This window comes from Neophocaena asiaeorientalis, unplaced genomic scaffold (genome assembly GCF_003031525.2).
Source record: "Neophocaena asiaeorientalis asiaeorientalis breed wild unplaced genomic scaffold, Neophocaena_asiaeorientalis_V1.1 scaffold160, whole genome shotgun sequence".
Classification (NCBI taxonomy): Eukaryota; Metazoa; Chordata; class Mammalia; order Artiodactyla; family Phocoenidae; genus Neophocaena; species Neophocaena asiaeorientalis.
The window spans coordinates 2,992,919-3,014,098 of record NW_020175675.1 but is presented as its reverse complement, the minus strand read 5'-3'; positions in this window follow the sequence as shown (position 1 = coordinate 3,014,098).

Below are 21,180 nucleotides of genomic sequence, written 5' to 3'. Positions count from 1 at the left end.
AAATAAATAAAGAAAGAAAGAAAGAAAGAAAGAAAGAAAGAAAGAAAGAAAGAAAGAAAGAAAGAAAAGATAAAATAAACATAAAATAAAGTTATTAAAATAAAAAATAATTATTAAGAAAAAAAATTTTTAAGTAAAAAAAAAGAAAAAAAGAACAGATGGACAGAATCCTTGGACAGATGGTGAAAGCAAAGCTCTACAGACAAAATCTCACACAGAAGCATACACATACACACTCACAAAAAGAGGAAAAGGGGAAAAATAATATATCTTGCTCCCGAAGTCCACCTCCTCAATTTGGGATGATTCGTTGTCTATTCATATATTCCACAGATGCAGGGTACATCAAGCTGATTTTGGAGCTTTAATCCACTGCTCCTGAGGCTGCTGGAAGAAATTTGTCTTTCTCTTCTTTGTTTGCACAGCTTCCAGGGTTCGGCTTTGGATTTGGACCTGCCTCTGCGTGTAGGTCACCTGAGGGCGTCTGTTCTTCGCTCAGATAGGACGGGGTTAAAGGAGCAGCTGATTCGGGGGCTCTGGCTCACTCAGGCCGGGGGAAGGGAGGGGCACAGAGTGCGGGGTGAGCCTGTGGCGGCAGAGGCCGCCGTGACGTTGCACCAACCTGAGGCATGCTGTGCGTTCTCCCGGGGAAGTTGTCCCTGGATCACGGGACCCTGGCAGTGGTGGGCTGCACAGACTCCTGGGAGGGGAGGTGGGGATAGTGACCTGTGCTCGCACACAGGCTTCTTGGTGGTGGCAGCAGCAGCCTTAGTGTCTCATGCCTATTTCTGGGGTCCGTGCTTTTAGCCACGGCTCGCGCCCGTCTCTGGAGCTCCTTTAAGCAGGGCTCTTAATCCCCTCTCCTCGCACACCAGGACACAAAGAGGGAAGAAAAAGCCTCTTGCCTCTTCAGCACGTTTAGACGTTTCCCCAGACTCCCTCTCGGCTAGCCATGGTGCACTAACCCCCTGCAGGCTGTGTTCACGCAGCCAACCCCAGTCCTCTCCCTGCGCTCTGAAGCCCGAGCCTCAGCTCCCAGCCCCCGCCCGCCCTGGCAGGTGAGCATAGAAGCCTCTCTTGCTGGTGAGTGCCGGTCGGCCCTGATCCTCTGTGCGGGAATCTCCCCGCTTTGCTCTCCGCACCCCTGTTGCTGTGCTCTCCTCCGCAGCCCCGAAGCTTACCCCCTCCGCCACCCACAGTCTCCGCCCATGAAGGGCCTTCCTAGTGTGTGGAAACCTTTCCTCCTTCACAGCTCCCTCCCACTGGTGCAGGTCCCGTCCCTATTCTTCTGTCTCTGTTTTTGTTTTTTCTTTTTTCTTTTGCCCTACCCTGGTACGTGGGGAGCTTATTGCCTTTTGGGAGGTCTGAGGTCTTCTGCCAGCATTCAGTGTGTGTTCTATAGGAGCAGTTCCACGTGTAGATGTATTTCTGGTGTATCTGTGGGGAGGAAGGTGATCTCCACTCTTACTCTTCCGTCATCTTCTCAGTATCTCTGTCAAAGGAAACTTTTAAGCAATGTAACATCTATGATTATATTCAGGAAATTACAGCAATAGGCCAATTTATATATATATATATGGCAAGCAAGAGGCAGACAGTAAGTGCCAGAGGCGGTAACTACAGGTGTTACTCAGGAGAGAAGTCCTGCACACAGCCTGCCTCAAGGTTGCCTGGCAGATGCTGGTCTTACAGACAAGACAACCTTGGCAAGGAAAGTTAATCACCCTAAGCCAGGAGCAGCAGCTTCTCTGGGGGAAGGTGCAAAGGTGTAATGCAACTTTAAAATGCCAAAGCAGTCTTTGATTCTAGTTTTAGAATTCAGAAATATGGCCTCAGGAAATAATGCTATTCCTTCCATTCAGACTCAGGACCAATGAGGCATGAGCCCCAGTTTCCACATCTGTCAACAAGTGGGCTCTAAGCTCCTTTTGGCTTTAATGGGGATCAGCCACCTTGCTGCCCTGCTTATATGTCAAATGACTGAATTGGGAGTTTGCTTGTTTACAGATCTTCATTTTTAAAAAACACAGGTCTTTTTGTGATATATATCTTTTGTCAAATGATGTTAAATCTTGAAGTACATACAATAAAAAGTGAAAGTTTTGCCCACATTTGTAGCCCAGAAATGACCACCATGAACAACTGGAAGTGCCTCCCTCAAGGTTTCTGCATACATAATACACGTGTTTTATCTTTAGAAACAAGTGGGATCATGTTACCTATACAGATCTATTTGACTTACTACAGTATTGTCATCTTTCAATATCAGTATAAATAGAGCTACTTCTTTTTAATAGCTGCTAAGTAGCCCGTTGTATGAATGTATCATCATTTGTTTAACTAATGACCTGCTTTTGGGCATTAAAAATTGTTTCCAATTTTTCCTTGTATGAAAATCACTACAGTCAATATCCTTGCATCGTGTGTCTTTGCTCACGATGTGATTATGTGATTATTTCTGTGGGACAGATTCTGAGAAGTGTGTTGCTAGTTCTGTGAGACAAATTCTAGGAAGTGTATTGTAGGTTAAAAGGTGGGGACCTTCTAATAGCTGATACATACTGCCAAAATTCACTTTTACAGTTTATATCCATTTGTACTAGATTCCCCTAACACTCCTCCCAACAATGGATATTATTGCACTCCATCGTTGCCAGTAGATAAGTATAAAATTTTCATTTTAATGTTATTTTCTTCATTATTAATGAAGTTACTCATGTTTCCACATGCTTCAAAGTTATTTGCATTTGATTTTTTCAAAAATGAGTTATTCATATCTTTTGCCTGTTTTACTGTTGGATGTTGATCTTATCTTTGGCTGTATAAGAACTCAACATATTAAAAATATTAACCCTTTAACTAGAATAAGAGTTATAAATATTTCCCCAATTTTTTACTTTTAACTTTGTTTAGGGTGTCCTTTATCAAACAAAACTGCTTGATTTTCACTTAATTAAATATGTGTATCTTTTGGGTTTCATGTGTGCCCTACGATAAGATTATAAACCTTTTCTCCCATATTTTGTTTGTTTCTGCTGAGTCATTCCAGCCTTAAAAATACTCCTGCAGCCCTCCCAACAGTGTTGTAAATATCTAATGTCCTATATTAAGTCACCTTCTGTCCAAAATACCAAGAGCAACTTCTATTTCCTGAACTCAACCTTGATTTGTATGATCTTTGATTTAAATGATCTTATTTATCATATATGGTTTTACATTTAGATGTGAATCTATTTCTTAAATTTCAGTTGCATTTCATTGATCAATTTGTCTTCCAATTATGCCACATTATTTTAATTAGTACAGCTCTAATATCTGGTTTAATAAATCAAATAAGTTCACCACACTTCTTCTTTTTCCAAGTCTATTCAGTTATTTTGGAATATTTATCCATCCAATGGAAAATGAGAATAAACTTTTCAAGTTTCTCAAAATATCCACTGGAATTTTGATTAAGTGGGGTTAGATTTACTGGCTAATTTGGAGATAATTGTAATCATTATAATACTGACTCTTTTAATCCAGAAATGTGTTCAGTCTCTTCACTTATATGTCTTCTATCACACCATTATTCAGTACTTAGTTTTCTTTATATAGATCAATGATCCCAATATGATGCACTTTCCCATTATGAGTAGATACTTTGTACCTTTCTGTTAGATGTAGTATTAATTATTTAATTGCTTTTTATTATGAATAAGACACTTTTCCCAATTATATTTTGAATATATTTAAATATATAATATATATAATTTAAATATAATATTTAAAAATATAATAAGAAGAGTAACATTTATTAAATACTTTCTAGGCACCAGAAATGTTATTTGTTATGCTTTACATGTCATTCAGATACAAAGGAAAAACTCTGTAGTTCACAAAATAGTCACCCATTAGCTTAAACAAATCCAGATTTGTTTTTCTCATGCTCAGGAAGCCCAGATGTGGGTAAACAGTTGCTGACATTGACCTTTTCCCTCGAGTGCCACAGTTCCAGCGTTTCATCCATTTTCTAAAAGGCAGGAGGGAAGGAAAATAGGAGGCACCTGTGGCTTCTTCCTTCTCTTTGACCAGAATGGTGTCAAATAGCCACCCTACCTCCAAGGAAGTCTGTGAAAGTATGTGACACTTGCAAATCCCAAGGTAGACAAGGACTAGGTGGATGAGCTTGGAATTGCGTGTTGAGTGAGGAAAAAAACTCCCACTCACGATATCCTCACCAAAACCTCTGAGGGCAGCAGGATCATTATCCCATGTTTACCGCTGAGGAAACCAAAGCAAAAAGAGTCTTAGCAATTTGCCCGGACTCATGCAGCAGTGAGTGGCAGAGTGCATGCTTTTAACCACTCTATTATAAATGTCCCCTAATATAGGAAAACCATTGTTTTAAATACTAATATTTTGTCCAGCTACCTTGCTGAACTCTCCTTTTATTTCTCCAAAGTTTAGTTTTCTTACCTACTTTAGGTAAACGGACATATTGAATCATAGCTTTCTTGTAACTGTGAGAATACTTTTTCTTCCTGTTTCATTGCTCATTGTTGTTGTCAAATAATAATGGTTATTCTTGTTTATTATTCTATTTAAAGGGAAGGTTTTATTGTTTCACTGTTAAGTAAGTGATTAAAGTTGTCCTGAAAAAGAATACTCTTCAAATAATCAATAGTAAAAATAGATATTTTTCAGTGACAAGAAATCTTTTCTAGTCGATGCTTTAAAATGTTTTCCTTTTATCACAAGCATCCATATTTCTGACTAGTCTCCAGTAAACAAATGCATATCATACCCACAAAGAGTGCTGGAGAGGACTTGTCGGACACTTTCCAGGCAAATCTCATGCTTTTTTTTTTTTTTTCAGCTCTGCTTACTTAACAGCAGCATTACCTCCTGACAAGAAACGAAACAACATTGCTGGGGTATATAGGAGAGGACACTTCTAGTCCTGGAAGAGGTAGGAAAACTGGTTAGCAATTTCTCTGCAAGACTTAAATCATTGTTTTTCTCTGTTACTTTCAGTGAGGTATATATTATCAGGAAACCTATCTTTGAGAATATTACTGCATTTTATATCTTCTACAGTCTCTGGAAGAGAGAAAAAACGGGCTGTCTGGGTCTGGGTTTCTGAGAAATTGGAGCCTGAAGACTTTCTTGGGAGGTACAGCCCTAGTACTGCAAGACTGGGAGAAGGGGAGGAAAGGGACGCAGAGAAGCAGGGAAAGTAATAGGCGGTGATGTGTTACCAAGCTGGCTAGAGTCTCCCCAAGGAAACCCCACCCTCGCTCAGTGATGCGGGACAGCGTGCCGCTAAGCGTTGTGGGTTCCATGCCATCTCCTGCCTCTCACCGCTCAGAATTCACCATACGGTGCACCCACTCCCCTGCACTTTGGGGCTGTGTTATCCGCCCCACAGGCAGCCTCTGGGAAGAGCAGGTTTCGGCTTCTATGTTTGTCTGAGTTCCTAAGTGATGGAGCCCAAGCGCCTTTAGGATCTGCAGACCTGGTGCATGGAAGAAGCCAGGATGAAGCCAGCCACGCCCCCACGGGGGGCGGAGACAGCTAGTGGGTGGGAGAGGGGAAGGTCCCCCAGACAGGGCTTCTCCACGTGGCAAGCAGCCAAGGCTGGGGTAGCTGGGGCGGAGGTAATCCAGAAGGAGCCCACACGGGGACTTGTACGGAGGCTGTTTTTCTGAGGGGAGTGAATATCTTCTTGCACTTTAGGTGAAAAGTCCTATGTGGCTCAAGTCATGCGGCAGCATGAGTCCTTTGGGAACCACCCACAGATAGCCAGAAGCAAACTGGTCAAGGTACAGCACATCCCAAGTAAGAACACTGCCTGGAGGCAGAAGCCAGGTGGGCCTCGGCTTTCGTTAGCGCTTTCAAGTCCAGTTCCGCACGGTACAGTCTCAGGCTCGGCTGTGTCCCCAAGGGGGGTGAAGGCGTATATTGTGTAACTGCACAGGATGGCAGGTTTCCCACATGACACTGAGCTCTTGAGCAGTCCAGCAGGGGCAGCCTGAGTCTGACTCCTGGTCCCAACACCTCTCACCTCTGCACAGGTGAAATACCTTAAAACGGGTGACACCTGCCAAGCAGTGTGGGCACACTGTGTTGCCTTAGGGGAATCTGTTATTATTGTGGCCTTGAGAGGGACAGAAGAACTTGTATGACATCCACAAAGCATGGCACTGGGTGGCTGGCATCTTGTAATGCACCATACACGTTAATTCCTGCCTAGGTTTGGGATCTCTCTGAAGAATTTTCAGCTCTGGGACAGTAAACCAACTCATGCACCAAGATTTCACCCTCACAAGGACAAACCTCTTGATGAATTCAGGAAGCTCTGGGGAGGCGTAAATCCCCAGGGGGACCTCCTCCCTGCCCGAATGGTGGTGCCTGCACTTGCCCTCCAGAAACCACACAGCTTCCTTCCCTGGAGCAAAACAGGAGCATCTCAGGGGAGACCCCACGTAGGAGGGAGGCCCACGGCTCAAAACCCCAGGGTGTCTGACATCTGGCACTCCCTGGTCGTCGGGGATGACCACGCTCACCTGGCCCCAATCCATGGGTCTCTGCTCCCCTGCCCGCTTCCTGATGCAGGCAATGACTTGGGGAGGCCTGTCTTCACCATTCCACTATGTCATCTTCCTTGTCCCCATTTTTCCATGCCTTGCCACCTCAGCTCTCTATACCTGAATGAAGGACCCGTTTCTAGATTTCTCCCATCCGAGTTGACCCTGCTTGCCATTCCCAGCTGGCCCTGCCTAGTGCACAACTCCAGCTCTAAGCAAACACCCATCACTTTGTTTCCTTCAGAACTGCAGGTCTGGATGTCTGAGAGCCTAGAGGGGCTATCCAGGGAGCAGTGAGGCTTGAGCGTTCTCTGCCACATTTGGGTAAGAAAGCCAGGGTGTAAACCAGAGCCCTGTGGCTTGGCATCCTAAGACACATCTTTACATGTGTGCGCATGTCTGAAGTTACTTCTATCCTGACCAATGCTAGTGGCCTGTATGCCAGGCGCTGCACTCAGGGTTTTCCATCAATCCCTTCACTTCCTCCTGTCAACAACATTACGATCAAGTACAATGTCACTATCGTACTACTTTCTAGATGAGAAAACTGAGGCACTGGGTTTTCACATGACTTATTCAGGATTGCTCAGCATGAGGCAGAGCCTTGTGGAATCCAGGGCTGTCGAACTCTGGAAACCAGGCTTTCGAACCACTTCCCCACACTGATTCTTCATGTGTGACATTTTGCACAAAAATGTGTGTAAAACATTGTGCCACTTTTGTATAGACCTTGCTTCCCGAGCCATCTATGCTCCTGCCTGCCTGAATAATGCAGAAACCTTGTTGGTGTGACCACTTGGGGTTCCCTGGGCCTGGGCCTGGTCTGCCTTCCTCTCCTGCTCTCCTGCTGCCAGACTTCACACAACCCAGGCTCCCATCACGTTCTTCCCTGGCCTCGCAGCTCCCCTGGCCTCCCTGGATCACCAACCTCTGGTCCTTTGACAGACAGGTCCTTCCATTCAGTAATCTGACCTTTCTGTCAAATGCCCACCCATCTTTACAAACTTTGGTCATATTCCTCCTCTCTCAGGAAGCATTACCATCTCCCTTCAGTGGGATGTGGGCTTCTGTCCTTGCAACTGCCTTGGCACGTGGTCTGGACTTTCGAATGACAGTTATACGTTGTGATGCTTTTGCTATGATGCTTCTAACGTTCCCACTGACCTCTAAGCCTCAGTTCCTGGCCCCTGGTCAGGTAATATGCATTAAGTGGAGGAGTGCATGTTGTTAGTAGTGAGAATTTATCGTTCTTGAGAACTGTATAATCAGTCGAGATAAAACCTAAAGATTTGAGGGCACTGTGTTATTAACTACTGCTACAGTAAAGTTGTGTTACAACCCCTCCGCCAAAAAATAAAATAAGTGGAGGAATGAGTGAATGAGCTCATAGTCTAAGACAGGCACGGGACCTCACTCACCTTTTCCAGGAATTCCTCAATAAATGATGTTTAATTAATGGAAGAACTAATGAACTTCTGTCCCTATCCACCTCTGGTGTGCTCTCTTCAAGAGGTAGGCAATCACTTGTTCAACTGAATGGAATGAAGGACTGACTGTCCCTCAGAATTCATTGTCCACATTCAATTAATAGGAACCCACACTCTGCACACACACACTCAACAGTCACGGAGTCCCACATGTACATACACATCTTTGGTTGATGATACCGTTTCCCTGATGCAGGCTGATTTTGATTGGGTTAATAATAATCATACCTAATATGTATCACTACCTCATACTGGACACTTTCCTAAGCAGTTAGCAGATCTTAGCTCAGTTTATCCTCAGAACAACTTGTTGAGATCGATACTATTATTATCAATGGTTACCAGAAGGAGAAACTGAGGCAGAATGCAGTTAAGGAAAGTATCTTGCCCCAGCCATACAGCTTGTGAGTGGTGGAGCTGGGACTCAGACACACCCCTGTCTGCTCCTTACCACTGGGCTGGCTCGTCTGGGTGACTGCGTGACTGGCTGAGAGCCTGCTTTCCTGTCGTCCTGACAGGTCGCTGACACAGCAAAACCCTCCACAAATGTGTGTGCACTGCTTGAGAAGATTATCACACTGCAGGCGCTGAGCTATCATCTGAAGCACTTCTTCTCGGAGTCTATTAAACTGGAACTTTCTCAGAAGACCAGAAATGTGGTCAAGCACCCAATTTCCAGGCTTCTAGTGCATTTACCACACTGATAACATTCATTTTAACCTCTTGCTGAAAGAAACCTCACCTGCAGAAGACAATTTTTGCCTCAAAATCTATCACTGTGTACATTTCACAGTGTAATTTCCTCTGGTGCATGTTACAGTTAGGCAAAGTGAAGGTTATGGCTGAGCCAGCATTAACCTGGGACTGCTTCTCTGTAAATGCCAAATTTGCAGGTTTCCCTTTCTGCACTGCATGTCTGTGGCCTGTGCTGAAGAATCACCCCATTGCAATGCCAGAAGGAATGCTATAGAGAATCTGTTTCAACTCCCTTGGGTCTCAGATGAAGGAACAAGGTTCATAGAGATGGAATGATTCCCTTAGTGAGTCTGGGGTAAGGAGTTCACTAGAACCCCATCCTCCTGAATTGCAGCCTTGGTTCTTCCCAGTGAACTACCCTGTGCATGACTTTGCAGAAATGTTTAGATAAGGTTTGCCTCCGTAGCTGAAGCTGCATTGCAATGTGGACGTGTCATCTCTTATTCTTAGTAAAATGACTTTTGTTAGAACACATTTCACAATTTTATATTTCACACTCTTGTAACTCTGCTAACTGTGTCCCAGTCGCCAGCTAACTGCTGCCACATGCTTGCTCCATCACTGGAGGTTTTGCAATGAACACAATTAGCTGCTTCCCAAATCTTGACCACTTTTAGTATATTCCCCTGCCTATCATCCACTTTTTTGTTAGTTTCCTTTATTTTGACACCTTTACTCACATATACCATTTAATCTGAATGAACAAAAATGTTAATTGAAATGTGTGCCATCTGTGGTGGCTGAATTTAAAGACATGTTTCAATTTTTGTGATGGTGTACTTGCAACATTCTCTCTTCATTTGCAAAATCACTTCTTTCTGGTCTTTTCCTGAGTCTTTTTGGAAATGCTTTGAAATGTATTCAGACCATCCGCTGCTTTTGTCTGGGGAGATCATATAGTCGGTGTAGAGATCTAATTTCTTTCTTAGCTTGAGCAAGTGCCATTTAATAGGACACATTTCAACTTGCCATACTATAAAGTCTGTACTTTTTGGGGAGTGTTATTTGACCATTTTCTATTACCCAATTTCCCACAAAAACTAGTTTTTGAAAAATAAGGCCAAGCATACTAATGGAACCATGTGGCAGAAGCTGGGGGACTCTTGATGAGACTGGAAGACAGAGTGGAAATTTTGATCACTCACAATATCTGGGTTGTGGCTGGGCCAGGTAGGGGGCAAGAGAAAACAGGGGGTGGAAATTTGGTAGAGGAAAGAATCCAAAGGAGTAATGAGGATTTGATGATTGAGGGAAGGTCAAAGGGAAAAAATAAGAATGAATCAAATAAATCAAAAGAGAAAATGCAAAAAGAAAAAAATGCAGAAAGAATAAAGTTCAACAACAGTGGGCAGATTAAAAGGGAAGGAGTAGACAAGGCTAAGGACTAGAAATAACATGAAGTGTAGAAATAAAACAAACTACATGAGGGAAAGAAAGAAATACCATTCCAGGAAGCTTCTGCCCAAACACTCAATGACTCATTAGGTCAAAGCCAAAACACCAGCATAAATCACATACTGATGGGTGGGGGCAGGCCTCCCATGGGTGACCAGCCCTGACAATTGCTGCCACACTCACATTTTAAAGCTTCAGTGCAAAAAGAAAACAGAGAGACCTTCAAGATGGTGGAGAAGTAAGATGTGGAGATCACCCTCCTCCCCACAAATACATCAGAAATGCATCTACATGTGGAACAACTCTTACAGAACACCTACTGAATGCTGGCAGAAGACCTCAGACCTCCCAAAAGGCAAGAAACTCCCCATGTACCTGGGTAGCCCAACAGAGAAAAGAAAAAACAGAGACAAAAGAATAGGGATGGGGCCTGCACTTACGGGAGGGAGCTGTGAAGGAGGAAAGGTTTCCACACACTAGGAAGCCCCTTCTCAGGCGGAGACTGCGGGTGGGGGTGGGGGGAAGCTTCGGAGCCACAGAGGAGAGCGCAGCAACAGGGGTGTGGAGGGCAAAGCGGAGAGATTCCTGCACAGAGGATCAGTGCCGACCAGCACTCACCAGCCTGAGATGCTTGTCTGCTCATCTGCCGAGGTGGGCGGGAGCTGGGAGCTGAGGCTTGGGCTTCGGAGCTTAGATCGCAGGGAGAGGACAGGGGTTGGCTGCATGAACACAGCCTGCAGGGAGCTAGTGTGCCACGACTAGCCGGGAGGGAGTCTGGGAAAATGTCTGGAACCGCTGAAGAGGCAAGAGACCATTGTTTTCAGGTGTGCGAGGAGAGGGGATTCAGGGCACCACCTAAACAAGCTTCAAGAGGGGCGTGAGCTGCAGCTATCAGCACAGACACCAGAGATGGGCATGAAATGCTAAGGCTGCTACTGCAGCCACCAAGAAGCCTGTGTGCAAGAACAGGTCACTATCCATACCTCCCCTCCCGGGAGCCTGTGCAGCCCACCACTGCTAGGGTCCCGTGATCCAGGGACAACTTCCCCAGGTGAACACACGGGGTGCCTCAGGCTGTTGCAATGTCACACCGGCCTCTGCCTCCCCAGGCTCGCCCTGCATTCTGTACCCCTGCCTACCCCCAGCCTGAGTGAACCAGAGCCCCCTAATCAACTGCTACTTTAATGCCATCCTGTCTGAGAGAAAAACAGACGCCCTCTGGTGACCTACACTCAGAGGCGGGGCCAAATCCAAAGCTGAACCCCAGGAGCTGTGCGAACAAAGAGAAAGGGAAATTTCTTCCAGCAGCCTCAGGAGCAGTGGATTAAATCTACACAATCAACTTGATGTACCCTGCATATCTGGAATACCTGAATAGAAAATGAATCATCCCAAAATTGAGGCAGTGGACTTTGGGAACAATTGTAGACTTGGAGTTTGATTTCTGCATCTAATTTGTTTCTGGTTTTATGTTTATCTTAGTTTAGTACTTAGAGTTTATTATCACTGGTAGATTTGCTTCTTGATTTGGTTTCTCTCTTCCTTTTTTTTGTTATATATAGATATATATTTTTTTCCTTTTTCTCTTTTTCTGAATATGTATGTGTATGCTTCTTTGTGTGATTTTGTCTGTATAGCTTTGCTTTTACCATTTGTCCTAGAGTTCTGTCTGTCCATTTATTTATTTTCTTTGTATAGTTTTTAGCTCTTGTTATCACTGGTGGATTTGATTTTTGGTTTGGTTGCTCTCGTTTCTTTTTTTCATTCATTCTTTTTTATTACTTTAAAATTCTCTTATTTTTAATAATTTAAAATTTTTTTTATTTTAATAACTTTTAAATTTCATTTTATTTTACTTTATGTTTTTCTTTCCTTCTTCCTTCCTTTCTTTCTTTCTTTCTTTTTCTTTTTCTTTCTATTTCTCTCCCTTTTCCTCTCCCTTTTCTTCAGCCATATGGCTGACTGGGTCTTGGTGCTCCGGCTGGGTGTCAAGCCTCTGCCTCTGAGGTGGGAGAGCTGAGTTCAGGACATAGGTCCACCAGTGACTTCCCAGCTCCACATAATATCAAACGGCGAACACTCTCCCAGAGAGCTCCATCTCAACACTAAGACCCAGCTCCACTCCATGACCAGCAAGCTACAGTGCTGGACACCCTACGCCAATTAGCAAGACAGGAACACAACCCCACCCATTAGCAGAGAGGCTGCCTAAAATCATAACAAGGTCAAGGACACTCCAAAACACACCACTGGATGCAGTCCTGCTGACCAGAAAGACAAGATACAGACTCATCCACCACAACACAGGCATTAGTCCCCTCCACCAGGAAGCCTACAAAACCCACTGAACCAACCCTAGCCACTGGGGGAAGACACCAAAAACAACAGGAACTACAAACCTGCAGTCTGTGACAAGGAGACCCCAAATAGAGTAAGGTAAACAAAATGAAAAGACAGAGAAACACACAGCAGATGAAGGAGGAAGGTAAAAACCCACCAGACCAAACAAATGAAGAGGAAATAGGCAGTCTACCTGAAAAATAATTCAGAGTAATGATAGTAAACATGATCCAAAATCTTGGAAATAGAATGAAGAAAATGGAAAAAACATTTAACAAGGACCTAGAAGAACTAAAGAGCAAACAAACAGTGATGAACAACACAATAAATGAAATTAAAAATTCTGTAGAAGGAATCAATAGCAGAATAACTGAGGCAGAAGAATGGATAAGTGACCTTGAAGATAAAATAGTGGAAATAACTACTGTAGAGCAGAATAAAGAAAAAAGAATGAAAGTAATTGAGGACAGTCTCAGAGACCTCTGGGACAACATTAAATGCACCAACATTCAAATTATAGGAGTCCCAGAAGAAGAAGAGAAAAAAGAGAGACTGAGAAAATATTTGAAAAGATTATAGTTGAAAGCGTCCCTAATATGGGAAAGGAAATAGTCAATCAAGTCCAGGAAGCACAGAGAATCCCATACAGGATAAATCCATGGAGAAACACACAATGACACATATTAATCAAACTATCAAAAAACAAATACAAGGAAAATATATTAAAAGCAGCAAGGGAAAAACAACAAATAACATACATAAGGTTACAGCTGATCTTTCAGCAGAAACTCTGAAAGAGAGAAAGGAGTGGCAGGACATATTTAAAGTGATGAAAGGGTAAAAACCAACAACGAATATTACTCTACCCAGCAAGGATCTGATTCAGATTTGATGGAGAAATTACAACCTTTATAGACAAGCAAAAGCTAAGAGAATTCAGCACCACCAAACCAGTTTTACAACAAATGCTAAAGGAACTTCTCTAGGCAGGAAACACAAGAGAAGGAAAAGACCTACAATAACAAACCTGAAACAATTAAGAAAATGGTAATAGGAACATACATATTGATAACTACCTTAAATGTAAATGGATTAAATGCTCTAACCAAAAGACATAGACTGGCTGAATGGAAACAAAAAAAGACCCGTACATATGCTGTCTACAAGAGACCCACTTCTGACCTAGGGACACATACAGACTGAAAGTGAAGGGATGGAAAAAGATACTCCATGCAAATGGAAATCAAAAGAAAGCTGGAGTAGAAATTCTCATATCAGACAAAATAGACTTTAAAATAAAGACTCTTACAAGAGACAAAGAAGGACACTACATAATGATCAAGGGATCAATCCAAGAAGAAGATATAACAATTGTAAATATTTATGCACCCAACATAGGAGCACCTCAATACATGAGGCAAATACTAACAGCCATAAAAGGGGAAATCGACAGTAACACATTCATAGTAGGGGACTCTAACATCCCACTTTCACCAATGGACAGATCATCCAAACTGAAAATAAGTAAGGAAATACAAGCTTTAAATGATACATTAAACAAGATGGACTTAATTGATATTTATAGGACACTTCATCCAAAAATAACAGAATACACATTTTTCTCAAGTGCTCATGGAACATTCTCCAGGATAGATCATATCTTGGGTCACAAATCAAGCCTTGGCAAATTTAAGAAAATTGAAATTGTATCAAGTATCTTTTCCGACCACAACACCATAAGACTAGATATCAATTACAGGAAAAGACCTGTAAAAAATACAAAACGCATGGAGGCTAAACAATACACTACCAAATAACCAAGAGATCACTGAATAAATCAAAGATGAAGTAAAAAATACGTAGAAACAAATGACAGTGAAAACACGACAAGCCAAAACCTATGGGATGCAGCAAAAGCAGTTCAAAAAGGGAAGTTTATAGCAATACAATCATACCTCAAGAAACAAGAAACATTTGAAATAAACAAACTAACCTTAAACCTAAAGCAATTAGAGAAAGAACAAAAAAACCCCAAACTTAGCAGAAGGAAAGAAATCATAAAGATCAGAGCAGAAATAAATGGAAAAGAAATGTTGGAAACAATAATAAAGATTGATAAGACTAAAAACTGGATCTTTGAGAAGACAAACAAAATTAATAAACCATTAGCCACTCATCAAGAAAAAAAGGGAGAAGACTCAGATCAATAGACTCAGAAATTTCAAAAGGAGGAGTAACAACTGACACTACAGAAATACAAAGGATTATGAGAGATGACTACAAGGAACTCTATGCCAATAAAATGGACAACCTGGAAGAAATGGACAAATTCTTAGAAAAGCACAACCTTCTGACACTGAACCAGGAAGAAATAGAAAATATAAACAGGCCAATCAAAAGCACTGTAGGACTTCCCTGGTGGCGCAGTGGTTGAGAGTCCACCTGCCAATGCAGGGGACACGGATTCATGCCCCGGTCCGGGAAAATCCCACATGCCGCGGAGTGGCTGGGCCCGTGAGCCATGGCCGCTGAGCCTGCGCGTCCGGAGCCTGTGCTCTGCAATGGGAGAGGCCACAACAGTGAGAGGCCTGCATACCGCAAAAACAAACAAACAAAACAAAGCAAAACAAAAAAACCCAAAAGCACTGTAAATGAGACTGTGATTAAAAATCTTTCAACAAACCAAAGCCTAAGACCAGATGGGTTCACAGGTGAATTCTTTCAAACAGAGAAGAGCTAACACCTATCCTTCTCAAACTGTTCCAAAATATAGCAGAGGGAGGAACACTCCCAAACTCATTCTATGAGGCCACCATCACCCTGATACCAAAATCAAACAAAGATGTCACCAAAGAAGAAAACTACAGTCCAATATCACTGATGAACATAGATGCCAAAATCCTCAACAAAATACTAGCAAACAGAATCCAACAGCACATTAAAAGGATCATACACCATGACCAAGTGGAATTTATCCCAGGAATGCAAGGATTCTTCCATATATATAAATCAATCAATGTGATAACCCATACTAACAAACTGAAGGAGAAAAACCATATGAGCATCTCAATAGATGCAGAAAAAGGTTTTGACAAAATTCAACACCCATTTTTGATTAAAAAAAACCCTCCAGAAAGTAGGCATAGAGGGAACTTTCCTCAACATAATAAAGGCCATATATGACAAACCCATAGCCAACATCATTCTCAGTGGTGGAAAACTGAAACCATTCCTCTAAGATCAGGAACAAGACAAAGTTTTCCACTCTCACCACTATTATTCAACATAGTTTTGGAAGTTTTAGCCATAGCAATCAGAGAAGAAAAAGAAATAAAATGAATCCAAATCGGAAAAGAAGAAGTAAAACAGTCACTCTTTGCAGATGATATGGTACTATACATACAGAATCCTAAAGACGCTACCAGAAAACTACTAGAGCGAATCAATGAATTTGGTAAAGTAGCAGGATACAATATTAATGCACAGAAATCTCTTGCATACCTATACACTGATGATGAAAAATTTGAAAGAGAAATTAAGGAAACACTCCCATTTACCATTGCAACAGAAAGAATAAAATACCTAGGAATAAACCTACCTAAGGAAACAAAAGACCTGTATGAAGAAAACTATAAGACACTCATGACAGAAATTAAAGATGATACAAACAGTTGGAGAGATATGCCATGTTTTTGGATTGGAAGAATCAACATTGTGAAAAGGTCTATACTACCCAAAGCAATCTATAGATTCAGTGCAATCCCTTTCAAACTACCAATTTTCACAGAAGCAGAACAAAAAATTTCACAATTTGTATGGAAACACAAACGACCCCGAATAGCCAAAGCAATCTTGAGAACAAAAAACGGAGCTGGAGGAATCAGGCTCCCTGACTTCAGACTATACTACAAAGCTAGAGTAATCAAGACAGTATGGTACTGGCACAAAAACAGAAATATAGATCAATGGAACTGGATAGAAAGCCCAGAGATAAACCCACACACATATGGTCACCTTATCTTTTATAAAGGAGGCAAGAATATACAATGGAGAAAAGACAGCCTCTTCAATAAATGGTGCTGGGAAAACTGGACAGCTATATGTAAAAGAATGAAATTAGAACACTCCCTAACACCACACACAAAATATAGACTCAAAATGGATTAAAGACCTAAATATAAGGCCAGGCACTATATAACTCTTAGAGGAACACATAGACAGAACACTCTATGACATAAATCACAACAATATCATTTTTGACCCACCTCCTAGAGAAATGGAAATAAAAACAAAAATAAACAAATGGAACCTAATGAAACTTAAAAGGTTTTGCACAGCAAAGGAAAACATAAACAAGACAAAAGGACCACCCTCAGAATGGGAGAAAATATTTGCAAATGAATCAACTGACAAAGGATTAATCTCCAAAATTCATAAGCATCTCATGCAGCTCATATCCAAAAAAACAAACAGCCCCATCCAAAAATGGGCAGAAGACCTAAATAGACATCTCTCCAAAGAAGATATACAGATTGCCAACAAACACATGAATGGATGTTCAACAGCACTAATCATTAGAGAAATGCAAATCAAAAATACAATGAGGAATCACCTCACACCAGTCAGAACAGCCATCATCAAAAAATCTATAAACAGTAAACGCTGGAGAGGGTGTGGAGAAAAGGGTACCCTCTTGCACTGTTGATGGGAAAGTATATTGATACAGCCACTATGGAGAACAGAATGGAGGTTCCTTAAAAAACTAAAAATAGAATTACCATACGACCCAGCAATCCCACTACTGGGCATATACCCTGAGAAAACCATAATTCAAAAAGAGTCATGTACCACAATGTTCATTGCAGCTCTGTTTACAATAGCCAAGACATGGAAGCAACCTCTGTGTCCATCAACAGATGAATGGATAAAGAAGATGTGGCACATATATACAATGGAATATTACTCAGCCATAAAAAGAAACCAAATTGAGTTACGTGTAGTGAGGTGGATGGACCTACAGACTCATACAGAGTGAAGTAAGTCAGAAAGAGAAAAACAAATACCGTATGCTGAGACATATATGGAATCTAAAAAAATGGTTCTAAAGAACCTAGGGGCAGGACAGGAATAAAGACATAGATGTAGAGCATGGATTGGAGGCCATGCGGTTGGGGAAGGGTAAGCTGGGACGAAGTGAGAGAGTGGCATGGACATATATACACTACCAAATGTAAAATAGATAGCTAGTGGGATGCAGCCGCATATCACAGGGAGATCAGCTCGGTGCTTTGTGACCACCTAGAGGGGTGGGATAGGGAGGCTGGGAGGGAGACGCAAGAGGGAGGAGATATGAGGATATATGTATATGTATAACTGATTCACTTTGTTATAAAGCAGAAACTAACACACCATTGTGAAGCAATTATACTCCAATAAAGATGTAAAAATAAATAAATAAATGAATGAAACCTACGGGTTCCTAGAATTTTTTCACCTTCTGTCCATGAAATTTAATAAAAGGACAGAAGAGCCTCAAAAACCACAGTGCAGTGGAAAGACAAGGGTCATAGACATAGGGTCCCCAGTGCTGCCCCTGGTGCCCCAGTGGTCACCAAAGGACTTTCAGTTGTGGAAAGTTTTCTGCAAAGAAATCCAGAAGCCACTATCTAGAACCCATGAGGTGGAGTTGTCCAATCTGGATCACTAGGTAGGAAGCCTGACTTTCAGCCTCCAATGCCTCTCTTCCCAGGGGCATTGCTGCCGAACTCCTCCATCAGAGGGCAGACTGAGGGCAGACTCCATTTCCCTTAGATGGGGCATTTTCTCTCTCTCTGCCACAGTTCACATTCAGCGAACCTGAATTCTCATTAGATATCCCAGTTTGCAGCTACCCCTGCCTGAAGAGGCCCAGGGTAAAAACTTCTGAATACATATGTCCTCTTAGGTATTTGCTCCCTTGAAACATCTGCAGTCGTAGGGTGCTTCCCATCTCAAGAAGGAGAGGCCACATTCTTAGTCTTTCCTCTCTCAAGTTATTGGTGTTATATTTGCTTAATCAGAAAGTGTGTTGGTAGTGTAGTCAGATAAGGCTGAATGTGGTTGATTGTCTTCTGCCAGAAGTTCTCATCACGGTCCTGACCTTCTCTTCCCTCATCCCTCCCCCGCAGCACTGAAAGGAGCTGAGGGTAAGGAAGTTTTGACTTCATCACTTCAACCAGAACCCTCTTCCTCCTCCTCCCAGGGACGTGGCAGCAACCCTGCTCTACACTCAGGCCCATGCTGATGTCTTACTGGAAGCCTCCCCAACCTGCATAATTTGTTTCCTGTTTCAGGTTTTATGCTCCATTTACTCGTATTAATCTGCAAGTGCTTGCCTAGTCTGTGAATGTTCTAGGATATAACGTTGGACACATCACCTCTTGAGTCATGCAGACAGATCCATCGTCGTATTGTTTGGTGGTTTCCTAATCACCAGGAGGAGCTAAAGAGTTATTTTCTAAGTTGGTATCACAGATGTCTTTTACACCTCACCTGATTTCCAAGTAAGATGGCAGTTTAAAATGATGCACAAATATGATAGAGGCACAATCTAGAATACCCTCAAGTAATTAGAGGAGCATCAGATTTCAAAATTCAGCATAAAGAACCAGTTTCCAGGTTCAGAGAATTCCTCCACTATCACCAACCGGGGTGACTCCAAGCATGTTACCTACCTTTCTTGAATTTCTAAGTTGTTTTCTATAAAGCCATTTACGACTCATTCTGCAACAGCTCTGGAATTCTATGAAATTATTTAAAAAGCAGAACAATGTGGAGAATATCTTTCGGGGGGGTATGCTCTGGGTGGCTCTGGATTTCTAGGAACTAGCTTCATTTCTAACCCTGAAAAGGTAACTGACATGCATATGGGTTTAATCTCATCTAAGAGAGATTTTCAAAGCTATAATGGGCATTGTGAGGATTTGGAAAAAAGGAAATGTATTAGTAAAAGTGAGAAAAGTGGAAAATATAAACCAAAATCAGGATTCATTTTCATCAAAGGAGTGAACTCTTTGGAATAAATGTCTAATAGAGGTGACTGACTCAAAAGCCATACAGAGATGTGCTTCTTGAATTGGCAAGCATCTGGAAAGGTGGATTTGGGAAAGACGCTAAAACTCATATTGCATGTCTACGTTTTCAGAGCCCTGTTGATAAACCTACACTTTATCAGATGAATTGTGAACATGGGTGTGTTCTGAACCACAACATTGTCCTTGGAGAACAGTTTGAAATGTGAAGCCTTCCAGAAACCTGATATGTGATAAGCATGTTTAAGCATCAGTCTTTGGATACTTATAATTCTGTAATATGAGAATGGGGAAGATAGAAAAGAGACAAATTAGCAAGCATATTTACTATTGATGATGGACGTCGGTGATGGTAACTGGGGGAGGGGGGTGTTCACTCTACTTTGGTGTTTAATTCAAATTTTTCTTTTTTAAAAAAGTGTATTTTTATCATAGGAAAAAGAAGTGGAGAGTCATGGAAGGCATTCAGACCAGCTCCCGCATAGTCCAAGCAGACAGGAGGTCCTTCTGCACCTGCCACATTCTCTGTTTGGGCAAGTCGGTGCGTCACTGTCAGGAATATGGCTCCCTTAGCAAAGGCAGGCACTGCCGCTTTATCTGTAAATGCGCCATGTGTGTGCCACGTGCCTTTACAGTTTTTAGCTCTATGACTTAAGTCGCCGCGAGGTGCCCTTTCTCCCATTTCTTTAGGTCTCTTACGTAGCCCGGGAATTTGGGGGAGAAGACAACCACATCCAGTTAGAGGCAGAAATGACAGACTTGCTCCTAGCTTCGAGATTAAGAAAAGAGATCCTGAGCGGCCGTCTCAAACCCCAGCAGCAAACGCCAGCGGGCGTACCAGCTGGTTGAACCCCGCGGACCCGCAGCCCGGGCAGCCACACTCGGCATGGCCGAGGGACGAGGCGGGTGGGTGCCGATGGACCTCGGCCAGCTTGGTTTGCCAGTCGTCTTACGCAACAACTTTGCAGCCATCATCTTCGTCCTAATAGTAGAGGGGGCGGTGTTCATGCGTTGCGCTTTCTCCCCTCCATCCGCCCCCCTCTCTCCGGGCAGTCGCGCTCTCAGGGGAGACGCGCCGGGCTTTGTAATCTCTGCTTACGCAGCACCGCGGGGCTCGGAACGGCCGCCCGGCCCCCTCTCCTCTGCTGCTCGCCCCGGCTTCTGGCCGTTCGCCAGCCCCCCGCCTCCCCTCTCGCCCACGCCAAGGAGGAGGGGTCCTCCCGGAGTGTGAGGGGAGGGGGAAGGCGGAGGTCCCTGCCACGCCCGGGCCGCGGCAGCCTGCGGCCCTCGGCCCGGCACTCGGTCGGCAACAGGTAGCTTGGCCGGCTGCGCGCTCGGGGAGACGAAACGCGCGCCTCTGCGAGTGAGCGAGGGTCGCTGGGCTCAGAGAGGCACCTCGGTGACCGAGAGGGCGAAGGAGGCGGTGAGGGGAGCGGGACGGTGAGGCAGGGGTCTCGGGCCCCTCCCCATGCTCGTTCCGGTCGAGACGGTCGCGCCGGCCGTTGCGCAACCCTGGAGCGGGGCGCGGGGCCCCAGGCGCTGGGCGTCCCGGCGCTCGGGCGG